The sequence below is a fragment of the Magnolia sinica genome, chromosome 2 (assembly GCF_029962835.1).
Source record: "Magnolia sinica isolate HGM2019 chromosome 2, MsV1, whole genome shotgun sequence".
Taxonomy (NCBI): domain Eukaryota; kingdom Viridiplantae; phylum Streptophyta; class Magnoliopsida; order Magnoliales; family Magnoliaceae; genus Magnolia; species Magnolia sinica.
This window is the reverse complement of record NC_080574.1, coordinates 1,602,415-1,616,589: the sequence shown is the minus strand read 5'-3', so window position 1 is coordinate 1,616,589 and position 14,175 is coordinate 1,602,415. Positions and strand designations below refer to the sequence as shown.

General features: G+C 39.3%; 1 non-coding gene across 1 annotated transcript; it reads left to right on the top strand.

Annotated features, from left to right (window-relative positions):
* The first annotated feature begins 10,036 nt into the window (after window positions 1-10,036).
* On the top strand, window positions 10,037-10,143 carry LOC131238357 (small nucleolar RNA R71). Its single transcript, XR_009167757.1, has one exon. It is a non-coding gene; the product is annotated as a small nucleolar RNA R71 (small nucleolar RNA).
* The last annotated feature ends 4,032 nt before the right edge of the window (window positions 10,144-14,175 follow it).

The window sequence follows — 14,175 nt, the reverse complement described above, 5'->3', positions numbered from 1 at the left end:
CAAACTTTAGTTGGAGGAATGGACAAACGGCTACTCCTCTAGGTTTCTTCAATCAAAATTCAAATCAAGTGAAACCTCAAGAGGAACCGGTTCAAAATTTCATATAAGAGCTGGCTCAGGTAATGCGGGGAATTACAGATTTTATGCAAAAGATAAATTCTCGTATGACGGTTATAGAAAAGGGGATGCTTCCTGCACAACCTCTCCCCAATCCTAAACCGCAGTACGAGATCAATGATCCCAGCTCTTCAAATCAGATGGGGCACGCTAAATCCATCACCACTCTTAGGAGTGGAAAGATCATTGATAAAACTCTTCCGGTTAGGCCCAAAAAGCCTCAAGAATCAGAAGAGGACAACAATGATGGATCCAGTGATGCCCCACAAAAATTAGAACCGGAACTTCTAGAGAAGCCAGTTGCTCCATTCCCCTAACGGTTGGTTTCACCAAAACCTCTCTCTAACTCTCAGGATATCCTAAAAGTGTTGAAACAAGTGAAAGTTAACATTCCTCTACTTGATGTTGTGAAACAAATACCTTAATATGCCAACTTCCTGAAAGACTTATGCACGACCAAACGACGGCAGAGTATTCAAAAGAAGATCTTCTTGACCGAGAAAGTGAGTGCCATCCTAAAGCAAGACGTGCCACAGAAATTCAAGGATCCCGGTAGCCCAACCATATCATGTGTAATCGGGGACCATCGAATTGATCATGGACTTCTTGACTTAGGAGCGAGCGTCAATCTGATTCCCTAAGCGGTATACAAATAGTTAGGTTTGGGTGAATTAAAACCCACCCTAACCACACTACAACTTGCTGATCGCTCTATTCGTGTACCAAGAGGGATAATTGAGGATGTGTTGGTCCAAGTTGATAGATTTTACTACCTTATAGATTTTATCATCTTGGACACCGAACCTATCAATAACATAAGCACTCAGATCCCCGTCATTCTTGGTCGCCCATTCCTTGCCACTTCAAATGCAATTATCAATTGCAGGAATGGTGTCATGACTATGTCTTTTGGGAATATGACATTGGAGTCAAATATCTTTTTCAATAACAGCAGAAACTTAGAGGAGGATGACGATTTCCACGACATTAACATGATTGACTCTTTTGTGGAAGATACGACACCTCTAACCTTATCCTCTGACTCTCTAGAGACGTGCCTGGCCCACTCCCATGATTTTAATGATGACATGATTAGGGAGATGTGCACCTTGCTTGATACTGCACTGGTACTTGAAGTTAACTGGTGGAGGCCACAATTTGAAAAATTGCCACAAACCGATGTAGTGCCTCTACCGTCTAACCTCAAGCCGCCGAAGCTTGACCTAAAACCTTTACCCTCTAATTTGAAATATGCCTATTTAGGTCAAGATGAGACATACCCGATAGTGATCTCTGCCCACCTGGAGAAAGAACAGGAGAGTATGCTCATATCTACTCTCATTGAGCATAAAGGAGCCCTGGGATGGACGATAGCGAACCTCAAGGGAATCGATCCCTCGATTTGTACTCACCGCATATATCTTGAGGATAATGCAAAAACCACTGAGCAACCACAACGTAGACTAAATCCAAACATGAAGGAAGTGGTTAAGGCCGAGGTTCTTAAACTATTGGACGTAGGTATCATATACCCCATACCTTTCCTTCATTTCCACCCCTCTGAACTTTCAAATTTTTAATTTTCTCTCTCAAAATCCTCCCTCCATTCTCACATCTTCTTCACCTTCTTCATTAAATACCCATCTCCAACATTTTCTTAAGGAACCCATCTTTTACAACCACCTATTGCCTTTTATCCCTCTCATTTGAGCATACCAAGCTCCCTTGCTGACTCATAAATTCCAAAACCCACCAACCTATCTAAACTTGTAAGCTTTTCAACACTATGGCCCTCTTAGAGATAGTGGCCGTCGTATTTTCGCTCTCCACACTCCTCTCTCTCATGGGAAAGAGAAGAGCGTCATCGACGAAGCCGGGCCTAGCCGCGCAACCCGTCTAAAGAAGAAGGCGGGCGCTGAAGCTAGCACAAGCGCCGCCCGAGAGCGAAGGTCAAAGTGGGATCTCGATCCCCAAATTCCACTCAAAAGAGTTCTACCGGCAGGCATCGAACATGGTAAGTTTGGTAGCCATAGGGTTGTGCTTGAAGCTCATGTAGACGAAAGGCTATTTGGGCTGTATCCAGTGATGGACCTCCTGGTGGACGTCGGGTGGGGTCCCATATTTGAGGGCAAGTCTCACGCATGTGAGAACACTGTTCAAGCCTTCTATGCCCGCATCGGAATCCACTACTGGAGCCCCTACAATTCACCATTCCTGTGGGAAGGCAGGAAGCAACAGTCAATGTAGATTTGGTGGCCCGGATCATGAGAATTCCATGAGGTGAGGTGCATGCTAGCGAAAAGAGTCTCAAGAGCATGCGAGAAAGAGATTGCCGCACATGGTACCTTTGCGGTAGACTAGCTCACTGGAGGGGAGGCCAATGCCTCCCATCGACGGAATTGACGGAGGATTTTCGCCTGCTCCACCACATATTCACATATAATGTGTATCCAAGGTAGGGCAACCGTACCAAATGCACTCGTTTGATGGTGGATTTCCTGTATAGAGTTAGGTAAGAAGATAGGCTGTGTCTGCCTACGTTCGCCCTGCTACAGATAGTCCAGACTGCGCGCTCAGTTAGGAATGATGTCTCACTTCCATTTGGCCGACTTGTATGCAAGATTGCTCGAGAGTTCTCCTGCAGACTTAACATGGATGACCTACGCCGATCCGCTTCATTAATGAGACTACGCTCAACAACATGAGGATTGGCCTTCGACAACGTCAAGCCCGACTTGACGAGTATGGGGATGAGACACAAAGTGAAGAAGAAGAAAGTAACGAAATAGAGGAAGAAAATGAGTCAGAAGGAGAGGGTGAGGAAGAAGAAAAGGAGGCCCAGGACTCTGATGGGGGCTCTCCACCTACTACACATGAGCCCCACCATAATCGGGCTGCTATTGAAGCCCGCTTGGCAGAGCTTGAGGAAGGCCAGGTCGCCCTGCGACAGGTGGTCAGCGAGACCCGGGAGTTCATGAAACAAAAATTCAAGAAGGTGTCTCGCACCTTAAAGGCTATCCTGTGCTGCATGCAGGACAAGGGCGCTTCTGTACCTCTACGATCTGTACCACCAGTGCAGCCATTTTACTGACTACCCATACTCCAAAATAGGCAGCCTTAACGACCTATGGCAGCACAACCAAATCATCCTCAATAAGCCCATGTGCATGCACTTGCAGCTGAAGCACTTGAGTCAGCAACTGCAACACCCTTAGCCTCTGAAGTCACTGCCAACACTCAAGGTACTAATGCTAAGTACATATCATTGATTGAAAAGAAGACCAATATATTGAGAGATTGTTCCTATGTCATATCAAAGATAGGTCTTGAATTTCAACTCGTTCTAACATACGGATCGATACACAAATTCTTGAACCCTGAGAGTAGACACAATTTTAAGGGGGGTAGAAAAGTTATGAAATCAGTCGGGTTAAACTTGGTGGACTAATAGCCCACTAGCCCAGGATCGAAAGAAATTGATACAAGTTATACGTGAGGTTAGGTCACTAAATAGAAGCTGGATCTTCCTTAGAAGGTCAATAATGAAGTCGTCGAAGGAAAGCAATTAGGGTTCAAGTATTAAACTAATTCATATGAAAGAATAGGCCTAACAATGGATTACTAAAAAAAATAAAATTTATTAGAATAATATGATAACTAGAGGTGACAAATGTGTTATAAATAATAGAAGGGTCGAAACGAAAAATTTCTACAACTTCGAGTTGCCAATAGGCTAGTCATATCTTTTCATATTAAAGTTTAGTATTTGGTGTCTATTTAGGAATTAGCTATAATCATACTAGGAATCATCCTATGATTAAATTTAATTATATAGATATATTTTAGTTATTTTTGTGTAATTAAATTAGGACCCTTGAGTAGGATTGAGTTTCATAGTTTAATACTCCGTAAGCTCATGTTAGAGGCAGACTACAGTAAAATATTATAAGTTTCTTATCCCCATGTAAATTCAAGGTTCATACCGCATCGAGGAGATGTCCGTCTTCTTTCCTTCCTTGCGGCCTTAAGTCGCTAACTTTCCAAACTTCTGAAATATTTTAGAGCTTCAACTCTTCCTTCCCTTCCGAAGTTAATGAAATTGAAGTGCAACCTGCCCATAACCCCCTAGCCGTATGATTGAAATGGTGACATACAGATATAATTTTTAGAGATTTAAAAACCCTTCTAGTATAGTCTTTTGACTATGAGCACCATGGAAGAACTTATTATCCACCAAGTTAAACATAGGTCAAACAAGAGCCCTCGTTGAACAAGACACGAAGGACAACCTTATAGACACAAGGCTTGAACCTCCTAATGAATTATAATACCCCTTAAATACTTAGGATGAACAGATTTTGGAATTTCAAAACCATATCCCTACGAGGCATTCGCGGCTCAACTCAATTCTCAATCTTGAGTGATTACCAGAGGACTCACTGCTTTAATCGAGTAGAAGACTAGGATTCATCAGGATTAAGAAGGGATATAACGCGTTGTCTGCCCTGGTCAGGCAGGCAATCGACGTATCGAATTTGAGCCTACTACAACTGTCTTTCTCCCAATCGTAAAGAGTAGATTATACCACCCTTAGGTAAACTTTATTATCAAACACTTAGCACGATAATAATGATTTGGACATTTATTTTCAAACCTCAAAGGTAAAAACTTTTAAGGGGGGTACACCAATATGAGCTAGACTGATATAGTTATTATATACCCTAATATGTATATAAACCCGAAACCAACAAAACTACGTAAATGAAATAATAAAACCTTTACTTATTGCTCTTAGGAAATTTCGGGGATGAAATTGTTCTTTAAGGGGGGTAGATTGTAGTGTCCCAGAAAAATCCGTATAAAGACCCGAATACCGCCTCAGGCAAAAAAATCACTAAGGGTCAAATTCTGTAGAAATTAAACGAAAACTAATAAAGTACTAAACTGAATTAATCAGTAAATTAGCTCAAATCGCTTTCTATACGAATTGCAAGACCTGAAACCAGTAAAATCATTAACTCTACATTACTTAAAAACATATGATCAATCTCAAAACCTAGTTGCTCTCGGGAACGCATTGAAACTTTGTATCGGACCTATATCGCGCGTCAAAAGTCCGATGACTACGAAACTATACGGTTATGACCGCCTTACTAGGCTTGATGACCATCACGGGAATCGATCCCAAATAGTATCCAGAAATGCACAACTTGAGCTCGGAGCAAAGTTTGTGACAAAACGTGAATACCTTTAGAAAAAGAACTCAAACTTAAGTGAATTGGGCCGTTCGCTTGCAGGAAAAATCTAAGGGTTTAGACCATTAGATTCTGACCCAATTACACCCTCGGATCATGAAAAATTTTCAACACATGTCAGTGCACTTGTGGCCCTGATCGAGTGGCTATGACCATTGAACTGAAACTGGTCCTTCACGGTCGATCCACTGATCTGATCGGACCGAAATCTTAACCTGACCTAGATCCAATTTCAGAAAACTTTTCCCAGACCATATGCAGACAATGGACCTCCATATGAGCTCCGTTGGACCAAAACAGCCACCGTTTGGCTATAACCTAAGTATACCATGGCCCTAGAGCCATTTGCGTCAGTTCTGGGCCTATATAAGGGCCTTAACCCACCCCTCTCTCATTCCATAAGATTTTCCAAACCCTAAGAGAGGGAAGAGAGGAAAGAGAAGGAGAAAGTGAGGAGAAGTGTGAGAGATCCTTGGAGTTTGCTGCAGCGATTCTTCCATGCTACTCCACACATCAAATCATCCCTAAACCTATCTACACAAGTGATTCTGATTCCTTTCTTGGGTAAGAAATCCTAACCCTAATATATTTTAGGTATCTAAGTAGGTGAATCGACGAAATAGCTAACCTATTTCGTGATTCAGGTAGTAGTTGTGCCATAAACAAAGGCGTAGTGTTCGAACTGAGTTCGAGACGAGTCTACCGATGAAAGGTGCGAACTATAAATATTTAGGTTATGGTCTTCAAGGCTTTCAATATTAGTAATAGTTTATGACTGACTTGCTTGCTATCACATGCGCTTAGATATGACGTTTGCAGCGTCTTACACATCTATATGAATTATGTAGAATATAATGCATTCCATATGTATGTTGAAATGTCTGGATGCATATAGAATTATGATTTATGCTTGTCATGCTTGTTAATTGAAAATACATGATCGCTGTATGTGTGGCAACTCCTTTGTGAAAGGATCCGCCATCATATAGGTTATAACTAATATATTACATGTATGTTGTAGTGTGTAATCTAGGTGTTTGATAAAATGCCTGAATGAGTAATTGTTTGATGAAATATATTTATTAAAGGTGTTGGGATGAGATCCTTAATTACCTTAGTGATTTGAATAGATTTCTCCATGTAATTTACATTAGGCTTAATGATTTATGTATGAAATGTATATGTGTGATGTCATGCTCGCTATGTGTTTATAGAATGCTCAAATGATTGAAATGTATGAGTTGGTTACTAAATCCTGTTATGACTACTATATGGGAATGCTATTACTTGGAGTATGATTGGGACTACTACGTAGCCAGGCAATCGGTAACAATTTCTGTTTAGTGGCCGAATTAGTCTCACAACATTTGATGCGTTCGATGAATCCGAGTCGTATGATGATTGTTGACAGTGGTACCATGTCGATTAATTCAGCGTACGCTCGTACCGGCCGAATTTGTCTAATAAACCAATTGGCCTATTGTGTGTTTACTATGTATGGACACTACTGCTTGAATCTAAGGTACCACTTACCAATGTAAAACTCGCTTCAACTATAGTACCACGATCCGCTAAGACTTATGAGCCGGGCATGGTGGTATGGGACAACGTGGTCGAGCTATCGGCTTACGCTGGGGCGACGAGCCTTCCCATAGTGACCAATGTGCAACCCAAACTCGTGAGCCATATACGGTGGTATGGGATACTTTATTCAAGTTGTCGGCCTCCATTGGCGTAGCCTAGCTATAGTCCCCAGTTGGGTTGGTGACGAGCCTTCGAAAATAGACTGTCAGTTGGTAGGGTATTAGTGGAGTAACCTTGAGTACAAAATAGGCCAATATCGGCGTAGCCTAGCTGTGGTCCCCAGTCGGGTTGGTGACGAGCCTTCGAAAATAAACTACCAGTTGGTAAGGCATTGATTGTAGTGACTTCGAGTGTGAATTAAGCCCACGTTGAGGTGACGAGCCTCCCGTAGCAACCTATGGTATAAATTCATGAACTTGTCTATCGTATGTGATTAATTAGGACTGACGACCCTAGATGGATCATTGTTTGGGTAAATGATATAAAGGGAGGTACCTTAGCTTCTCAAACCTACTGTATGAATAAGTCTAATTAAGAACTTGGATAATCACGTACATGCACAACATTTACATGTGCCTTTGGTGCTGAAGTTGAGCACAGAGGAAGGGGTGCATGCTGCGATCGTAAGATGATATCGCAGAAGGAGCGCAAGCGAAGGCATGCATCATTAATACATATCATCCCTGCATTAATAAGAATAACAAGGATTATTTGATGTATTGCTTTATCAATACTGCTTGACTGAATTGATAACATGTTAACCTTTGCTTTATAGTTCTATTAAATTAGCTACTTATTCCCACCTGAGACGGTGTTTTAAAATACCACTCAGACTCTGGTTTAGATGCAGGTAATGATGGAATTTATGCAGCTGAAATGGACTTCATAGGTGAGGAGGAAGAGTTCTCCTATATTCAGCTCTCAGGTGGGTCTATGTAGACGCCGTGCTGATTTGACGAGTTTACAGGGACTTATAATTTAGTCAAACACCTTACATTTGATAATTTCTCTATTTTGAACCAATACATGTATATATTCAGCCCGGTAACACACTCATACTCTGGAGATTATGAAACACTTATATACTTTATATATCTATCTCAGTCTTCTGCTTTCCAAATTGCATTAACTCTGGAGTATGACATGTTGTTTTAGTATAATCCCACTCATGTTTAAATGCATTAATATGGACAACATTCAAATATCATTATCTATGTTACATAAGTGATGTTCTGAACCTCGGGAGTTGAGATTTGCTTAACCCTCGATTTTCAGGGCCTTACAATAGTGCTCTCATTATCATCACAAATTTCAGCAAGTACTTTTTCTAAATTAGAATTTTTTAAGTCCCCAATGACTTAAATCAATTCCTCAGTCAGACTAAGTACCAATTCCTCTTCTTCTATCAAGGAGTCTATGAAATTTAGCTCATGGATCTCATTATTATCAATGGGCTACTTACATAGATTGAAAATATTTAGCTTTAGAGTCATGTTACCAAAAGACAAGTTCATCATTCTATTCCTGCAATTTATGATTGCATTTGAAGTTGCTAAGAATGGGCAGCCTAAAATGAAGGGAACTTGAGCACTAGCATTTATACATGGTTCAGTGTCTAGTACAATAAAATCCACGGGGAAGTAGAATTTCTCCACTTGGACTAGCATGTCCTCTAAAATTTCCTTTGGTACTTTAATGGAGTGGTCAACGATTTAGAGTGAAATCGTGGTTGGTTTAAGCTCGCCTAACCCAATTTGTTTGTAAACTGAATAAGGTACTAAGTTGACACTTGCACCCAAATCTAGTAAAGCATGCTCAATTTAAAAATTTCCAATAATACAAGGAATAGTAGGATTTTCCGGGACTTTGTATTTAGGTACGGTCCTTTGTTTAATGATAGCGCTCACTTTCTCAGTAAGGAATGTCTTTTTGTGTACATTTAATTTCCTATTTACAGTGCACAAGTCCTCGAGATATTTAGCATATGATGGAATTTGTCTAATGACATCAAATAGAGGAATATTGACAGTAACCTTTTGAAGCACATCTAACACCTCTTGATATTTCATGGGGACAGTCGGATTCCCAAGTCTAGATGGGAATGGAACTGGAGGCTCTGTGGCTTTTGAACCATAGCCGGTTCATTATTCTCTCGAGACAGTGGCTCATCCTCCGGTATTTCTACTGATTGCATTATCTTGTTATCAACCTCTTTTTCACTTCTCAAGGTAATGATGGCCTTAGCTTGTTCATGATGTAGCTTACTTGGATTTGAGTCTCCAATAAAATGTGTGTTTCCAGGGTTTGATACAGGTTGAGAAGGAAGGGTGCCTTTTTTCCTAGCATTTAATTGAGTCTCAATCCTAGCCACAACCGTCTTTAATTCCTGATTTGATTGGATTAGAGATTGATTCATTTGAGCTTGAGATTTCATGAATGCCGTCAATGCATCCTCCACAGATGATCACTTTGAAGAGGGCACATATGGTGCATTGTTAGGTGCTCCAAAGAAGTTATTTTGTAGAGGCATTTGAGGTGCATTAGGCGCATTAATTTGTGGTTCATTCCTCCAACTAAGATTAGGAAGGTTATGCTAATTTGGATTATACGTGTTTCCCATTGGTTGCATAACTGACCTTTGGTAATTATTTATAGCATTTGCTTGCTCATGTTTATCTGTAATATTTTGTACAACTAAGATTATTGGATAATCCTTTATGTCATGGTCTGTACCACTACAGATGCTACAAAAATTACCTAAGAAAGTATTTGCTTTAACCATATTAACATTTCTAATTTCTAAGGATTCGACCTTTCTAGCCAATGCAGCGAATTTTGCATTAAGGTCGTCTTCCTCTCTTAGGACATACATCCCCTCTTTCTCTCTATGAATGAGTCTATTTTGGTCTGGTTTAGCAAAGAAATCCCATGTCTGCATATTCTCTGCTAACATATCTAGAAAATCCCAAGCTTCATTATGCTCTTTGTCAAGAAAGGTTCCACCACACATCATCTCTATGAACTGACGGGTATTGATGGTAAGCCCCTTTCGGAATGCATCAATCATATGCCATGGTTCATAACCATGATGTGGACAAGTAATTAGAAGGTCTTTGAAGCGCTCCCAAGCTTGAAAAAATAGTTTATTCCCCTTTTGGGAGAATGACATGATTTCCTGTTTAAGTGCATTTGTTTTGTGCTTAGGAAAGAACTTTTTCAAAAACTCTCTACTTAAGGCTTGCCATGTAGTGACGGTATTAAATCTTAGAGAGTTAAGCCATGCTTTGGCCGGATCCTTTAGAGAAAATGAGAATAACCTAAGCTTAAGTACATCCTTATTGCCATTGTTTACTTGTAATGTTTCAATTATTTCCTCAAAGTCCTTGAGGTGCAAGTAGGGGCTTTCAGAATCCAAGCCATGAAATTTAGGAATCAATTGAATCACACCTAGTTTTAAATCAATGTTCCCTATGTGAGCAGGGAACATTATGTACTCTCAAGATGTAAATGTTCACATAAAGTCTGTGGTTGGTTTAACACATTCCTATGAACTTCATTTTTATCTTCAAGAGAAGGATTAGGTTAATTTTCTCTATTTTGATTTATAGTTAGATCTGACAGATTTGGATTTGGATTATCAACTGGGTCTGCCATGGAAACCAAGTGATGTTGAGTACTCTTCTAAGTGAAAGATCAAGGTCTGAAACTAGTCCGCCTTTGGAAGAGAGTCGATTGTTTTGATCCCTACTCCAACGGGGCATAAATCATCTACACTACATGACAAATACCACTAATTCAAATAGCAAGTATGATATTTAAAATAAAAATAAAAACTTAACCAACAACTCATGCGGCAGGGCCGACCATGAGGGTTCAGTCCACAAAGCAAAATAAATCAACAACTCAGGCGACAGGGCTGACCATGAGGGTTCAGTTCACAAAGTAAAAATAAATCAACAACCCAGGCGGTAGGACCGACCATGAGGGTTCAATCCACAAAACAAAAATAAATCAACAACCTAGGTGGTAGGGCCAACTATGAGGGTTCAATTCATAAAAAAAAATCTACAAAAGTAAAACTAATGTAGAAATTAAATTATGCTAATCTGGAAAATAGATTCAGCGGATGATCTTTGTGATCAAACAACAACTGTAGGACAACCATAGCACTTAGGTGATAAAATCCCAAGTAAGACAACCTTATGTCATAGTTAGTACTTGAAAGACCCAACTGAATTTACTTTCAAAGAAAAAAAAATCTATAGAAAATTTGGAAGGTTTAGAAAAGAACTTACCTTAAAAAAGAACTTATCTTAGCTATCTTGCACAGATCTGATCTATTTCAGTCTCAACCCGACAACAGCGCCAAAAACTTAATTGCTTGCCTCCAAGTGTAGAGGTTCGTAAGTAATATTCTATGAATACAGGGTCGATCCCACAGGGAGATGAATTGGGAGAATGAAAAAATCAAATGCAAAACCAACTAAGTAATAAAAACTAAACTAATGATTTGATTTTGGAATTTTTGAATGGATGTAATTCAACTGGATTAAAATAACACCCAAGCTTTAAAGTTCCACATATAGGTTAATGTTCCAAAATCATGATGACTTGGATAACACAACTAGGATCTAAGCATTATGGTCGGCCTAATCAGAAAATAAAACAGTTTAAATATTTTAATAAGTGATATAAAATATTAAAAAATCATGGATTTGCACCATTGACTTATATTCTTAAACGCCAGTGATTTTAAGAATTCAATATCAATGAGATACTGAAAATCAAAGAAATATAACAGGTTGAGAACCTCTCCTATCTAGGAAATTTGATTGATCTAGGGCAAGCTTATCCAGCAATGTGGATCTCATATGATAGAAATGTATGGATCTCACAAGAGGATAAAAAAAACTAAACCTAAACAATAGATAACATGCATATACTATTCTTCTCATCATTAAAAACAATCAATCATCAAAACTTAAAAAATTATTAAACCCATGTACTTCCCTTCTAGCTTCGGCTAAAAGGAACTTAAAAAAACATAATTAAATTACAAAAATAAAAAGCAACAATAAAAAAATAAATGCAAATAAAAAAGATCTAAAATAAAAAAATAACTTATAAAACTTTAATAAAATTAAAAACCTTAAATCTTGCTTTGGGATGCCTTTAATGATGCTTAGGAATGCCCTAGGAAGCCCTATTTATAAGTGAGGAACTCCAATTTTAGTAAAAGTTAAAAAACTCTAGAAATTGCCTTAAATTTACGTAGTTTTTCAAAATAGACTTCTCACTATACAGTGTGTTTAAAATAGATTTTCTGTTGCGTAGTTTTCCAAAATAAACTTCAGAGCTTCAAAATACGCTTTTTCAGGCCGATTTTAAGATTCTTCACTTCAAATCTTCGATTCTTTTCATTCCTCACTTGGTTTTTTTGGATCTTTGGCATGTGAATTCTTTAATCTTAGTCTCCTAAGATCCATCCCTTGCCTTGGTGATTCTTGGCATTAAATCCATGCTTTTTAGCACCCCTTTTCAATTCAAGCTCTTAAATTCACCTTGCAACACATACATGAGTAAAATAGAACATTAAGTTGATTCATGTTCATAAAACTAAGATATAAATAAAGAAAATTATGTAATATTTGAGTCTTAACACATACAATATGAAACAGTGAGGAAAATGATTTCCACCGTTGAAACCTTTCCGGGCCCCACAGTGATGTTTCTTTGTTATTTGACCTGTTTATAAGATCATACAGATATGAATGAAGGGAAAACACAAATATAAGCTTGATTTAAAATTTCTTACCTACAAAAACTTTTCAACTATTGACATTCAATTCAATTGTTTCCTATAGTGTGGTCCATTTGAACATTATGTATGCTTCATTTTTGGGATCAAACCCTAAAATTATCTGGTAAAATAGATGGACAGAGCGGATAAAATACATAAATCATGGTGGACCTCACAGAGTTGTACGGCATAGTGTGTTACTCGCTAGTCCAATAATTAGTGGGCCACACCTGCTCGAAAACCTCTAAATTTATGTGGTGAGCTACCTAATAGTTGGATGGTTCATATTTTTTGGGTTCCCCATTTCAAGGTGGATTCAAAATGTTAAACAGGTTGGATGTAGAGGTGTACACGAATTGAGGTAGCTCAGTTAGCTCGCTCAACTCGACTCGAAAAAGCTCAATTCGACTCGGTTCGAAGTTGCGTTCGAGCCGAGTCGAGCTGGTTTTTTGAGTTCGAGTTGGCCCCACCTCGACTCGACTCGACTTGGATCGAACTCAGCTCGAATCGAACCAGTTCGGTGATTCGGTTAATTTGATATTGATGTTGCTCACCAAGTGTTTGATGAAATGACTCAAAGAAGTGTGGCTAGTGTTAAGGAAGGTATGTTTATGAAACCAACACCCCCTTTTTTATTTCTTGATTTTTATGTTGCTTAGAAGGTGTTTGATAAAATACCTATAAAACCATTGCTGCTATCTCAAAAATAGTGAGATTTTGAAGGTGCAATCTAAGTGTTTGTGAAAATACTGCAATAGCGAACTTGGCTTGATCTTGGCTCGAATTGGCCCGAGCTGCTGACCGAACCAAGCCGATCTAGCCAGTCAAGCTCGAGGACCAAGCTGAGCCGAGTTCGAGCTGAGGTCAACTAATGGCTGAGCCGACTGGAGCTGAGGCTAGCTCGACTCGGTTCGACTCGATGTACACCCCTAGCTGGATGACATACACTGTTGCAGGTCCATGCGTCTACAATGTTACCGTACCAATAGACCGTGCGGGAAACCCAACAAGTGAAGGTACTTGCAATATTCCAAAGATACAGGAGTTCTTTACAATATTTAGAAACCAGAGGGGAGGTATTTGCAATTATCCAACACCATTAGGGGGCTAAACGACAATGTCCGCTTGTCACAACTCACAAATTCACGTCAACTCCGCCGTACGCCTGGATAAGATTCCTGCCGATCGAAACCATACAAAGCATGGGAACTGTACCCAACTCTTTGAACAAGTAAGATTTTCGTGCCCCAAATCAGACCATCCATTTAGTGGTGGGCCTCACATTAATTGGTCATAACCCAAGGATGGTGCTGGAAAAATAATCCTAAATGGCTGATTGTGTTGTCCACACTTTAAAACAAAGAACAGTTAACAATTCAAACTAAGCGGCTGTCTGACACTTTGTATTTGAGTGCATTT